The sequence below is a fragment of the Arachis stenosperma genome, chromosome 3, assembly GCF_014773155.1.
Source record: "Arachis stenosperma cultivar V10309 chromosome 3, arast.V10309.gnm1.PFL2, whole genome shotgun sequence".
In the NCBI taxonomy this organism is placed as follows: domain Eukaryota; kingdom Viridiplantae; phylum Streptophyta; class Magnoliopsida; order Fabales; family Fabaceae; genus Arachis; species Arachis stenosperma.
This window is the reverse complement of record NC_080379.1, coordinates 68,146,762-68,161,448: the sequence shown is the minus strand read 5'-3', so window position 1 is coordinate 68,161,448 and position 14,687 is coordinate 68,146,762. Positions and strand designations below refer to the sequence as shown.

General features: G+C 37.8%; 1 non-coding gene across 1 annotated transcript; it reads left to right on the top strand.

The window, feature by feature from the left end:
• Positions 1 to 4,442: 4,442 nt before the first annotated feature.
• On the top strand, positions 4,443 to 4,546 carry LOC130972772 (small nucleolar RNA R71). Its single transcript, XR_009083935.1, has one exon. It is a non-coding gene; the product is annotated as a small nucleolar RNA R71 (small nucleolar RNA).
• Positions 4,547 to 14,687: the final 10,141 nt, after the last annotated feature.

Genomic DNA, 14,687 nt, shown 5'->3' with positions numbered 1-14,687 from the left:
CTTTTGGAGTTGAACGCCAAGTTGTAACGTGTTTTGGGTGTTCAACTCCGGGTCGTGACGTGTTTCTGGCGTTTTACTCCAAACAGCAGCATGGAACTGGCGTTGAGCGCCAGTTTACGTCGTCAATTCCCAAATAAAGTATAAACTATTATATATTGCTGGAAAGCTCTGAATGTCTACTTTCCAACGCCGTTGAAAGCTCGCCATTTGGAGTTCTGTAGCTCCATATTCCAACAGCATTAGGAGTCCTTTGTCAGCCTCCTATCAGAGTTTTGCTTAAGTCCCTCAATTTCAGCCAGAAATTACCTGAAATCACAGAAAAACACACAAACTCATAGTAAAGTCCAGAAATGTGAATTTAACATAAAAAATAATGAAAACATCCCTAAAAGTAGCTTGAACTTACTAAAAACTACCTAAAAACAATGCCAAAAAGCGTATAAATTATCCGCTCATCACAACACCAAACTTAAATTGTTGCTTGTCCCCAAGCAACTGAAAATAAAATAGGATAAAAAGAAGAGAATATACTATAAATTTAGAATATCAATGAATATTAGTTCTAATTAGATGAGTGGGACTTGTAGCTTTTTACTTCTGAACGGTTTCGGCATCTCACTTTTTCCTTTGAAGTTTAGAATGATTGGCATCTCTAGGAACTTAGAATTTCAGATAGTGTTATTGATTCTCCTAGTTAAGTTTGTTGATTCTTGAACACAGCTACTTTTATGAGTCTTGGCCGTGGCCCTAAGCATTTTGTTTTCCAGTATTACCACCGGATACATAAATGTCACAGACACATAACTGGGTGAACCTTTTCAGATTGTGACTTAGCTTTGCTAAGTCCCCTAGTTAGTGGTGTCCAGAGCTCTTAAGCACACTCTTTTTGCTTTGGATCACAACTTTAACCACTCAGTCTCAAGCTTTTCACTTGGACCTGCATGACACAAGCACATGGTTAGGGACAGCTTGGTTTAGCTGCTTAGGCCTGGATTTTATTTCCTTGGGCCCTCCTATCCATTAATGCTTAAAGCCTTGGATCCTTTTTACCCTTGCCTTTTGGTTTTAAGGGCTATTGGCTTTTTCTGCTTTGCTTTTTCTTTTTCTTTCTCTCTTTTTTTTTCGCCATTTTTTTCTCTTTTTTTTTCGCAAGCATTCACTGCTTTTTCTTGCTTCAAGAATCAATTTTATGATTTTTCAGATCATCAATAACATTACTCTTTGTTCATCATTCTTTCAAGAGCCAACAGTTTTAACATTCATAAACAACAAGATCAAAATTATGCACTGTTCAAGCATTCATTTAGAGAACAAAGAGTATTGTCACCACATCAATATAATTAAACTAAATTCAAGGATGAATTCGAAATTCATGTACTTCTTGTTCTTTTGAATTAGAAACATTTTTCATTTAAGAGAGGTGAAGGATTCATGGAATTATTCATAACTTTAAGACATAGTTACTAACTACTAATGATCATGAAGTAGAGATACGAAACATAAATAGACATGAAGCATAAAAATTGAAAAACAGAGAAATAAGAACAAGGAATGAGTCCACCTTAGTGAGGTTGGCGCCTTTTGAAGGTCCAATGGTGCTTTTTTGAGCTCCTTTATGTCTCTTCCTTGCTTCTGTTGCATGATCCCTAGTGATTTTGGTGTTCCTACCCTTAGTTACTTCCAATAATTATGTGGAGGAACATGTATCCCCTGTGGTATCTCAGGAATTTCTTGATGAGAGAATTTCTCATGCTCTCTTGATGTGCAGTCAAATGCTCTTCCACTGAGTTATGGACCCTTGAGATGGATATCTACATCTCCCATGACTCAAATGTGGAAGCTTTTGTCTTCTCTTTTGTCTTCTCTTTCTTTTCTCTCTCTCTCTTTTTTTTTTTTGAGGTTTCTCTGGCCTTAGGTGCCATTAATGGTTATGGAAAAGCAAGAAAAGCAAAAAAAGCTATGCTTTTACCACACCAAACTTAGAATGTTGCTCGCCCTCGAGCAAAAGAAGAAAGAATAGAAGAAGAAGATATGGAGGAGAGGGAGAGAGGTGTGTATTCGGCTATGTAGGGTGGGTTTGGGTGGGGAAGAGATGGATGGATGTGAGTGGTGAAGGGTTTTAATCGGGAGAGAGTGTTTATTGGAAAGAATGTTAAGAAGATGAGTGGAGGTAGGTGGGGATCCTGTGGGGTCCACAGATCCTGAGATGATCCTGTGGGGTCCACAAATCCTGAGGTGTCAAGGATTTACATCCCTGCACCAATTAGGCATGTAAAATGCCTTTGCATACCATTATGGCGTTTAAACGCCGAGATGATGCACACTCTGGGCGTTCAACGCCCATGTGTAGCATGTTTCTGGCGTTGAACGCCAGTTCCATGCTTGTTACTGGCGTTCAGCGCCAGCTTTCCTCAAGGCACATTCCTGGCATTCAAACGCCAGGATGTTGCTTGTTTCTGGCGTTCAGCGCCAGATTCATGCTTTGTTCTGGCGTTGAACGCCAGCCAGATGCTCCTTACTGGCGTTGAACGCCAGTATGTCCTCCCTCCAGGGTGTGATTTTTCTTCTACTGTTTTTGATTCTGTTTTTAATTTTTGTATTTTTTTCGTGACTCCACATGATCATGTACCTAATAAAACACAAAATAACAATAAAATAAAAATAAAAATTAGATAAATAAAAATTGGGTTGCCTCCCAACAAGCGCTCTTTTAATGTCATTAGCTTGACAGTGGGCTCTCATGGAGCCACAAAGGTGATCAGGTCAATGTTGTAAAACTCCCAACACCAAACTTAGAGTTTGGATATGGGGTCTTAACACCAAACTTAGTGTTTGGTTGTGGCCTCCCAACACTAAACTTAGAGTTTGACTGTGGGGGCTCTGTTTGACTCTGTACTGAGAGAAGCTCTTCATGCTTACTCTCTTTTGTCACAGAGGGATGGCCATGTGCCTTAAACACAAGGTAGTCCCCATTCAATTGAAGGACTAATTCACCTCTGTTAACATCTATCACAGCTCCTGCTGTGGCTAGGAAAGGTCTTCCAAGGATGATGCACTCATCCTCTTCCTTCCTAGTGTCTAAGATTATGAAATCAGCAGGGATGTAAAGGCCTTCAACCTTTACTAACACGTCCTCTACTAATCCATAAGCTTGTCTTAATGACTTGTCTGCCAATTGTAATGAGAACAAGGCAGGTTGTACCTCAATGATCCCCAGCTTCTCCATTACAGAGAGTGGCATAGGATTTATCCCTGACCCCAGATCACATAGAGCTTTTTCAAAGGTCATGGTGCCTATGGTACAAGGTATTAAGAACTTGCCAGGATCTTGTCTCTTTTGAGGTAAAATTTGCTGAATCCAGGTATCTAGTTCACTAATGAGCAAGGGAGGTTCACTTTCCCAAGTCTCATTACCAAACAACTTGGCATTCAGCTTCATGATAGCTCCTAAATATTGAGCAAATTGCTCTCCAGTCACATCTTCATCCTCTTCAGAGGAAGAATAGTCTTCAGAGCTCATGAATGGCAGAAGGAGATTTAATGGAATCTTTATGGTCTCTATATGAGCCTCAGATTCCTTTGGATCCTCAATAGGGAACTCCTTCTTGCTTGAGAGACGTCCCAGGAGGTCTTTCTCACTAGGATTTTCGTCCTTCCCCTCCCTTGTGCATTCGGCCATATTGATCACATCAATGGCCTTGCACTCTCCTTTTGGATTCTCTTCTGTATTGCTTGGGAGAATACTGGGAGGTGTTTCAATGACTTTCTTACTCAACTGGCCCACTTGTGCCTCCAGATTTCTAATGGATAACCTTGTTTCACTCATGAAACTTAAAGTGGCCTTTGACAGATCAAAGACTAAATTTGCTAAATTAGAGGGGCTCTGCTCAGAATTCTCTGTCTGTTGCTGAGAAGATGATGGAAAAGGCTTGTTATTGCTAAGCCTGTTTCTTCCACCATTATTAAAGCCTTGTTAAGGCTTTTGTTGATCCTTCCATGAGAAATTTGGATGATTTCTCCATGATGAATTATAGGTGTTTCCATAAGGTTCACCCATATAATTAACCTCTGCCATTGCAGGGTTTTCAGGATCATAAGCTTCTTCAGAAGCTGCCTCTTTAGTACTGTTGGATGCATTTTGCCATCCATTCAGACTTTGAGAGATCATGTTGACTTGCTGAGTCAACACTTTGTTCTGAGCCTATATGGCATTCAGAGCATCAATTTCAAGAACTCCCTTCCTCTGAGGTGTTCCATTATTGACGGAATTCCTCTCAGAGATGTACATGAACTGGTTGTTTGCAACCATGTCAATAAGTTCTTGAGCTTCTGCAGGTGTTTTCTTTAGGTGAATGGATCCACCTGCAGAATGGTCCAATGACATTTTCAAAAATTCAGATAGACTATAATAGAATATATCTAATATGGTCCATTCTGAAAACATGTCAGATGGACACCTTTTGGTCAGCTACTTGTATCTTTCCCAAGCTTCATAGAGGGATTCACCATCTTTTTGTTTGAAGGTTTGAATATCCACTCTAAGCTTGCTCAGCTTTTGAGGAGGAAAGAATTTATCCAAGAAGGCCGTGACCAGTTTTTCCCAGGAGTCCAGGCTATCTTTAGGTTGTGAGTCCAACCATGTTCTAGCTCTGTCTCTTACAGAAAAAGGGAAAAGCATGAGCCTGTAGACTTCAGGATCTACTCCATTCGTCTTTACAGTCTCACAAATCTGCAAGAACTCAGTTAAAAACTGATAAGGATCTTCAGATGGAAGTCCATGAAACTTGCAGTTTTGTTGCATTAAAGCAACTAGCTGAGGTTTCAGCTCAAAGTTGTTTGATCCAATGGTAGGAATAGAGATGCTTCTTCCATCAAACTTGGACGTGGGTTTAGTAAAGTCACCAAGCATCCTCCTTGCATTATTATTATTTTCGGCTGCCATCTCCTTCTCTTGTTCGAAAATTTCTGAATAGTTGTTTCTGGATTGTTGTAATTTAGCTTCTCTTAGTTTCCTCTTCAGAGTCCTTTCAGGTTCTGGATCAATTTCAACAAGAGTGCCTTTTTCCTTGTTCCTGCTCATATGAAAGAGAAGAAAACAAGAAAAGAAGAGGAATCCTCTATGTCACAGTATAGAGATTTCTTTATGTTAGTAGAAGAAGAAAGGGGATAATGGAAGGAGAGGGATGAATAGTCTGTATAAAGAGTAAGGATAGGGGAGGTGATAAGAGATGAAGAGAAGAGAGGGAGAATTCGAAAATTAATTTTTGAAAAGGAGTTAGTAATTTTAAAAAATAAAGATAAGATATAATTAAAATTAAAATTTAAAACAAAAAGAATTTTTGAAAAAGAGATGAGATATTTTCGAAAATTAGAGAGAGAAAAGTGGTTAGGTGGTTTTGAAAAAGATAAGAAACAAACAAAAAGTCAAATAGTCAGTTGAAAAAGATATTAAAATCAAATTTGAGAAGATAAGAAGATAAGTTAGATAAGATATTTTGAAATAAAATTTTGAAAAAGATAAGATAAAAAGACAAGATAAATAGATAAGATAAAAAGATAAGATTTTTAAGAAAAAGATATTTTGAAAAAGATTTAATTTTTAAAATTAAAATTAATTACTTAACTAACAAGAAACTAAAAGATATGATTCTAGAATTTTAAACATTGAACCTTTCTTAACAAGAAAGTAACAAACTTCAAATTTTTGAATCAATCATATTAATTGTTAGTGTAATTTCAAAAATTTGATATAAAGATAATAAAAAGATTTTGAAAATAATTTGAAAAAGAATTTAAAAAGATAAGATTTTTAAAATTGAAATTTTGACTTGACTTGTAAGAAACAACTAATTTTAAAAATTTTTTACCAAGTCAACCCAAAATTTCGAAAATTTGGAGAGAAAAAAGGAAAAGATATATTTTTTATTTTTGAATTTTTAATTATGAGAGAGAAAAACACAATTATGACCCAAAACATGAAAATTTTGGATCAAAACACATGATGCATGCAAGAACACTATGAATGTCAAGATGAACACCAAGAACACTTTGAAGATCATGATGAACATCAAGAACATATTTTTGAAAAATTTTTTGATGTAAAGAAAACATGCAAGACACCAAACTTAGAAATTTTTAATGCATGGACTCTAACAAACGAAAAATGCATATGAAAAACAACAAACAACACAAAACAAGAAACATCAAGATCAAACAAGAAGACTTACCAAGAACAACTTGAAGATCATGAAGAACACTATGAATGCATGAATTTTTGAAAAATGCAAGAAAAAATTTTTAAAGCATGCAATTGACACCAAACTTAAAAGTTGACTCAAGACTCAAACAAGAAACATAAAATATTTTTTATTTTTATGACTTTATGATTTCTTTTGGATTTTTATTAATTTTTTCGAAAATATTTTTGGAAAAAACGAAAAAGAAAAGAAAAATTTTGAAAAAGATTTTTGAAAAGTTTTTGAAAAGAAAATTACCTAATCTGAGCAACAAGATGAACCGTCAGTTGTTCAAACTCAACAATCCCCGGCAATGGTGCCAAAAACTTGGTGGACGAAATTGTGATTCGTTCTCTTTGTATTTGCATGAGATTTATTTAATGGCTCTTTGCTATGTGTGGACACAACTCCGTTCAACTAACCAGCAAGTGTACTGGGTCGTCCAAGTAATACCTTACGTGAGTAAGGGTCGATCCCACAGAGATTGTTGGTATGAAGCAAGCTATGGTCATCTTGTACATCCCGGTTAGGTTGAATAACTAATTTAAGAGATTATTGGATTAAATTTGATTAATAAAAATAAACAGAAAGTAAAATAAAGATAGAGTTACTCATGTAATCCAATGGTGGGAATTTCATATAGGTGCATGGAGATGCTGTGTTCCTTCCGGATCTCTACTTTCTTATTACATTCATCCAATTCTTCTTACTCCTTTCCATGGCAAGCTGTATGTAGGGCATCACCGTTGTCAATGGCTACATCCCATCCTCTCAGTGAAAAAGGTCCAAACGCTCTGTCACGGCAAGGCTAATCATCTGTCGGTTCTCGATCATGTTGGAATAGAATCCCTTGATTCTTTTGTGTTTGTCATCACACACAGCAATCGCGAGTTTGAAGCTCGTCACAGTCATTCAATCCCATAATCCTACTCGGAATACCACAGACAAGGTTTAGACTTTCCGGATTCTCATGAATGCCGCTATCAATTCTAGCTTATACCACGAAGATTCTGATTAAGGAATCCAAGAGATACGCGCCCGGCCTAAGGTAGAACGGAAGTGGTTGTCAGTCACGCGCGTTCATAGGTGAGAATGATGATGAGTGTCACGGATCATCACATTCATCAAGTTGAAGCGCAACGAATATCATAGAATAGGAATAAAGATAATTGAATAGAAAATAGTAGTAATTGTATTGAAACTTGAGGTACAGCAGAGCTCCACACCCTTAATCTATGGTGTGTAGAAACTCCACCGTTGAAAATACATAAGTGAAAGGTTCAGGCATGGCCGAATGGCCAGCCCCCAAAACGTGATCAATAGCCTCCTAAGATGAACAATAAAACAAAACTGAGACCAAAGATGTAACGTGGTCAAAAGACGACTAATACACTAGTAAAAAGTTCTATTTATACTAAACTAGCTACTAGGGTTTACAAGAGTAAGTAATTGACGCATAAATCCACTTTCGGGGCCCACTTGGTGTATGTTTGGGCTGAGCTTGATCTATCCACGAGCTGAGGCTTCTTTTGGAGTTGAACGCCAAGTTGTAACGTGTTTTGGGCGTTCAACTCTGGGTCGTGACGTGTTTCTGGCGTTTTACTCTAGACAGCAGCATGGAACTGGCGTTGAGCGCCATTTTACGAAGTCAATTCTCGAATAAAGTATAAACTATTATATATTGCTGGAAATCTCTGGATGTCTACTTTCCAACGCCATTGAGAGCGCGCCATTTGGAGTTCTGTAGCTCCAGAAAATTCATTTCGAGTGCAGGGAGGTCAGATTCCAACAGCATCAGCAGTCCTTTGTCAGCCTCCTATCAGAGTTTTGCTCAAGTCTTTCAATTTCAGCCAGAAATTACCTGAAATCACAGAAAAATACACAAACTCATAGTAAAGTCTAGAAATGTGAATTTAACATAAAAACTAATGAAAACATCCCTAAAAGTAGCTTGAACTTACTAAAAACTACCTAAAAACAATGCCAAAAAGCATATAAATTATCCGCTCATCACATACCATGGTGGGTTGTCTCCCACCTAGCACTTTTAGTTAAAGTCCTTAAGTTGGACATTCTAGTGAGATCCTTGTTATGGTGGCTTGTGCTTGTACTGATCCAGGAATCTCCACCAGTGTTTGGAGTTCCAGTAGCCTTCGGGGTCCCAAACTAGGCGCAGAAAGCCTTCAAGTAAGTTAAAGCAAGTGACAAGGCCCCAAGAGTGTTGATTTCCAGATTGAATTCCGGGGTCCCAAATCTTGCTTTTGCACCCGTCTTCTTGTTGGGCAATATTGTTCCAGCCGGGCGGCAAACAGTCTGAATTCTCACTGAAGCAGCCAGACAACTTCCTAGACCCATTCAGTTGAGCTCTACACCAACCTTTGTGTTTAAATGTTGAGCACACAACCATGTTAAACCTTGCAGGATAAATCTTATCACTGACCATCTTCTTCTTACTCTTAATGCCACAGAGAGCTCTAAGTTGACCATCCGTCTCCAGTAGCCCATATTCAAGTGGAATTAGAAAGCTAAGGGATATAAATTTTACCCACTTGAATGTTGTGAAGGATGATGGCAACTTAGGGGGAGGTGTTTCTAATGAACGTGCAAGCTCCACTCCCTTGTGCTCTTCTTCGACATCTTCCACCTCTTTGTAATCTTCAATATCAACCTTTTCCTTTTGGTGAATTTCTTCGAATTTAATCTCTTCTTCATTATTCACCAAGGGCATGGGATGTTGTGTTTCATCTTTTTTAAACTCCATATCAAGTCCAATGGAAGAGGATTCAAATGTAGATAAGAATTCATCAATGATTGAATCCATCTCTTGATTGTCTCCTTCAAAGTCTTCAACTATGATATGCTTTGGAGGTTGTACACCCTCCTCAACATCAGCTTCAAACGTCTTTGAAGGATGCTCTATAACTTGACTTTCCCATGGAGGTTCAGCATCTCCTAAGTCTTCAACCATTGCCTCATATTCTTCTTCAATAATTCCGGCTTCCTCCACTTGTTCCAATATTAAATCGTGCTGCTCACTATCCACCGGAGTGCCCAATTTCTCCTTCCTGCTACATTCTTCAGTAGATTTCCCACATGAAAACATGGGGGTTCTTTGAATGTCCAAACGTCGGAAAGGTAATCGATTTCTTTCTTGATCCAGGTATTTAAGTATGCAATCGTATTCGTCCTCGATGATTTTCTTTTCAACTATTTCTTCACCTTTAAGCACAAAATTCTCCTTGTTGTCTTCTTTCACTAGTTCTTCAACCGCGCTGTCAACTTCAAGGGTGTCTACTACCTTCACGTTTAGTGCCTCATCTAGCTCCTTATGAAGTATGGATTCACGAAGATGATCCATTCTCTCTCGTTCCATGTCAATAGTATCGGTGGGATCATGTTGCTCTTGGATTGATGGATGTTGGTGCTTGATGAGCGGATATTTTGTACGCTTTTTGGGGGTAATTTCATGTAGATTTTAGCATGTTTCAGTTAGTTTTTAGTGAAATAATATTAGTTTTTAGGCAAAAATCATATTTCTGGACTTTACTATGAGTTTGTGTGTTTTTCTGTGATTTCAGGTATTTTCTGGCTGAAATTGAGGGAGCTGAGCAAAAATCTGACTTAGGCTGAAAAAGGACTGCTGATGCTGTTGGATCCTGACCTCCCTGCACTCGAAATGGATTTTCTGGAGCTACAGGAGTCGAATTGGCGCGCTCTCAACGGCGTTGGAAAGTAGACATCCAGGGCTTTCCAGCAATATATAATAGTCCATACTTTGCGCAAGGATAGACGACGTAACTTGGCGTTGAACGCCAAGTACATGCTGCTGTCTGGAGTTAAACGCCAGAAAAACGTCATGATCCGGAGTTGAACGCCCAAAACACGTCAAAACCTGGAGTTTGACGCCAAGAAAGGCCTCCACACGTGGAAAGCATTAGTCTCAGCCCCAGCACACACCAAGTGGGCCCCAGAAGTGGATTTCTGCACCAATTATCTTAGTTTATCCACTTTCTGTAAACCTAGGTTACTAGTTTACTATTTAAACAACTTTTACAGACATATCTTGTACCTCATGCTATTTTCAGATCTGAATTACATACTTTGTGACGGCATGAGTCTCTAAACTCCATTGTTGGGGGTGAGGAGCTCTGCAGCGTCTCGATGATTTAATACAATTCCTTTGTTTCCATTCAAACACGCTTGTTCTTATCTAAGATGTTTATTCGCGCCTAACTGTGGAGAAGTGATGATCCGTGACACTCATCACCTTCCTCAATCCATGAACGTGTGCCTGACAACCACCTCCGTTCTACATTAGATTGAATGAATGTCTCTTAGCTTCCCTAATCAGAATCTTCGTGGTATAAGCCGGATTGATGGCGGCATTCATGAGAATCCGGAAAGTCTAAACCTTGTCTGTGGTATTCCGAGTAGGATTCCGGGATTGAATGACTGTGACGTGCTTCAGACTTTAACCTGCTGGGCGTTAGTGACAGACGCAAAAGAGGGATTCTATTCCAGTAGGAGCGGGAACCAACCGGTGATTGGCCGTACTGTGACAGAGTGCGTGCATAGCTTTCACTGCGAGGATGGGAAGTAGCCATTGACAACGGTGACACCCTACATAGAGCTTGCCATGGATAGACCTTGCGTGTGAGAAGAGGATCTCAAGGAAAAGTAGAAATTCAAAGGACAAAGCATCTCCAAACTCCAACATATTCCCCAGTACTGCAATTCAAAGTAACATTGTTCCCTCTTTTATTTTTATAATGAAATCTAGTAATTTCACTTTTAATCCAAATAATCCTTGTTGACATCCTAACTAAGATTAATAAAATAACATTGATTGCTTCAAACCAATAATCTCTGTGGATTCGACCCTTACTCACGTAAGGTATTACTTGGACGACCCAGTACACTTGCTGGTTAGTTGAACGGAATTGTGCCCACTCGTACCAAAAAATCCTAAGTTCCACAATTCTACAATAAATACATTAATGCTATATTGATGTGATCACAATTTCGTCCACCAAGTTTTTGGCGCCGTTGCCGGGGATTATTGAGTTTGGACAATTGAAGGCTTATTTTATTCTTAGATTAGGAATAATTTATTTTTATTTTTATTTTTTATTGTTATAGAGTCATTAAATCTTGATAGGATAGTTTATTTTCAAAAAAAAAATTCCTTTTCAAAAATATTATTTTTCTTAATTAATTGTTAAATCTTCGTGAGTTTAGTGTCTTGTTCTAAGTTGGTGTCAATTGCATATCTCATACTTTCTTTTAAAATTTTCGACTTGTGTTCTTTGTTCTTCATTGATCTTCAAGTTGTTCTTGCTTATTTTTCTTGTTTGATCTTGAGTTTTTCTTGTTCTGTGTCTTTTCTTGTTTTTCTTGTGCTTTTTCAAAACATTAGTTTTCAAAAATTTAGTTTATCCATAAAATAATACATCTTTAAAATACATTACATTTTAATTCAGTTGGTTATAGTGTTGGCTTATGTTCTTGGCAATTGGGCACCAGTTTTTTTTGAAAATCTTTTTCAAAAATAATTTTTCTTGGTTTAATCTGTGCCAAACTCTAAGTTTGGTGTTTTCTTGTTAATTTTAATATAATTTTCGAAAATTTGTCTTGGTTTTCTAAAAATTTTAAGTTTGGTGTTCTTTCTTGTGTTCTTGGTGTTCTTGTGAATCTTCAAGGTGTTCTTGAGTTTTTCTTGTGTCTTGATCTTAAAATTTTTAAGTTTGGTGTTCCTTGGTGTTTTCCCTCCAAAAATTTTCGAAAATAAGGAGCATTAGATCTAAAAATTTTAAGTCTTGTGTCTTTTGTGTGTTTTTCTCTTTCATCATAAAATTCAAAATTCAAAAATTTTTATTTTTTTTTTCTAACTAATTTTGAACTATTTTTTTTTTCGAAAATCTTTCATAAAAAAAAAATTTCAAATTTCAATTTCAAAATATTTCTAATTTCTTTTATTTATTTCGTTTATTTTATTTTTAATTCGAAAAAAAATATATATTTTCACAAAATATTTTCAAAAAAAAAAAAAATTTATATTTTTAATTTCTTTCTATATATTTTGTTTTTACTTATTCCATTCTTCTAAATCAACATATAAATTATCTCTTGTATTCCAATTCTAAAGTAAGTATGAATGGACAAGACAAGAGGACCCTGGGGTCATATGCTAACCCCACTACTGCTTCATATGGAAGTAGTATCTGTATACCCTCCATTGGAGTTAGTAGCTTTGAGCTGAATCCTCAGCTCATTATCATGGTGCAGCAAAACTGCCAGTACTCTGGTCTTCCACATGAAGAACCTACAGAGTTTCTGGCACAATTTCTGCAAATTGCTGATACAGTACATGATAAGGAAATAGATCAGGATGTCTACAGACTATTACTGTTTCCATTTGCTGTAAAAGATCAAGCTAAGAGGTGGTTAAATAACCAGCCTAAGAACAGCATAAAAACATGGAAACAGCTGTCAGAAAAATTCCTGAATCACTATTTCCCTCCAAAAAGGATGACACAGCTAAGGCTAAGCATCCAAGGCTTCAAACAAGGAGATAATGAATCTCTTTATGATGCATGGGAGAGATACAGAGAGTTGCTAAGAAAATGCCCCTCTGAAATGTTTTCGGAATGGGTACAATTAGACATCTTCTACTATGGGCTTTACAGAAAAAGCTCAGATTTCTCTAGACCACTCAGCTGGTGGATCTATACATATGAGAAAAACAATTGAAGAGGCTCAAGAGCTTATTGATACAGTTGCCAGAAATCAACATCTGTACTTAAGCAATGAATCTGTCATGAAAGAAGAAGCTAAAACAGTAACTGCAGAACTCAGTCCAGTGGATCAGGCTAATGAATTCAATCAGCAATTGGACTTTCTAACTCAACAGCTAGCCGAATTCAAGAAAATATTACAGGAAACAAGAATGGCTAACAGGAACATGGAAGTACAATTAAAGCAGACAGAAAAACAACTGTCAAGACAAATAACAGAAGAATGTCAAGCAGTTCAATTAAGAAGTGAGAAAATATTAAATACCTCACTTCAAAGAAGCAGGAAACCAAGAAATGAACAAGTGGATACCCAAAATCCTCCTGAAGACAGTCCGAGCCCAGAAAGGGACAAAGCTGGCGTTCAAACGCCAATAACAAGCAAGGAGTGGCGTTTAACGCCACCCCAGCTTCCACCCCTGGTATTCAAACGCCAGTGGGTGATCAGTCACATACAAGTGCTGATAACAATCCTTCTAAAAAGGCTTCCCAACCCACTTCTGTAGGTAATAAACCTGCAGCAACTAAGGTTGAGGAATACAAAGCCAAAATGCCTTATCCTCAAAAACTCCGTCAAGCGGAACAGGATAAGCAATTTGCCCGCTTTGCAGACTATCTCAGGACTCTTGAAATAAAGATTCCGTTTGCAGAAGCACTTGAGCAAATACCCTCTTATGCTAAGTTCATGAAAGAAATCTTAAGTCATAAGAAGGATTGGAGGGAAACTGAAAAAGTTTACCTCACTGAAGAATGCAGTGCAGTCATTCTGAAAAGCTTACCTGAGAAGCTTAAAGATCCTGGGAGCTTTATGATACCATGCACATTAGAGGGCACTTGCACCAAGCAAGCTTTATGTGATCTTGGAGCAAGTATCAACCTAATGCCTGCATCTACTATTAGAAAGCTTGGTTTAACTGAAGAAATCAGACCAACCAGGATATGTCTTCAACTTGCTGATGGCTCCATTAAATACCCATCAGGCGTGATTGAGGACATGATAGTCAAGGTTGGGCCATTTGCCTTTCTACTGACTTTGTGGTGCTGGAAATGGAGGAGCACAAGAATGCAACTCTCATTCTAGGAAGACCTTTCCTAGCAACTGGCCGAACCCTCATTGATATCCAAAAGGGGAAGTAACCTTGAGAGTCAATGAGGAAGAGTTCAAGCTGAATGTTGTTAAAGCCATGCAACATCCAGACACCCCAAATGACTGCATGAATGTTGATATAATTGACTCTCTGGTAAGAGAGGTCAATATGGCTGAGAGTCTCGAATCAGAGCTAGAGGAAATTAGACTCAATGCTTTCGAAAATGCAAAGATTTACAAAGAGAAAGCGAAAAGATGGCATGATAAGAAATTGTCATCCAGAGTCTTTGATCCGGGGCAAAAGTTCCGCTATTCAATTCTAGGCTCAAATTATTCCCTGGGGAATTAAAATCCCGGTGGAGAGGTCCATATGTCATTACAAACGTGTCACCATATGGATACATAGAGCTTCAGGATAAGGACTCTAACAAAAAGTTCATTGTTAATGGACAAAGAGTCAAACATTATCTTGAAGGCAATTTTGAGCAAGAATGCTCAAAACTGAGACTTGATTAAAACTCAGTCCAGCTAAAGACATTAAAGAAGCGCTTGCTGGGAGGCAACCCAGCCAAT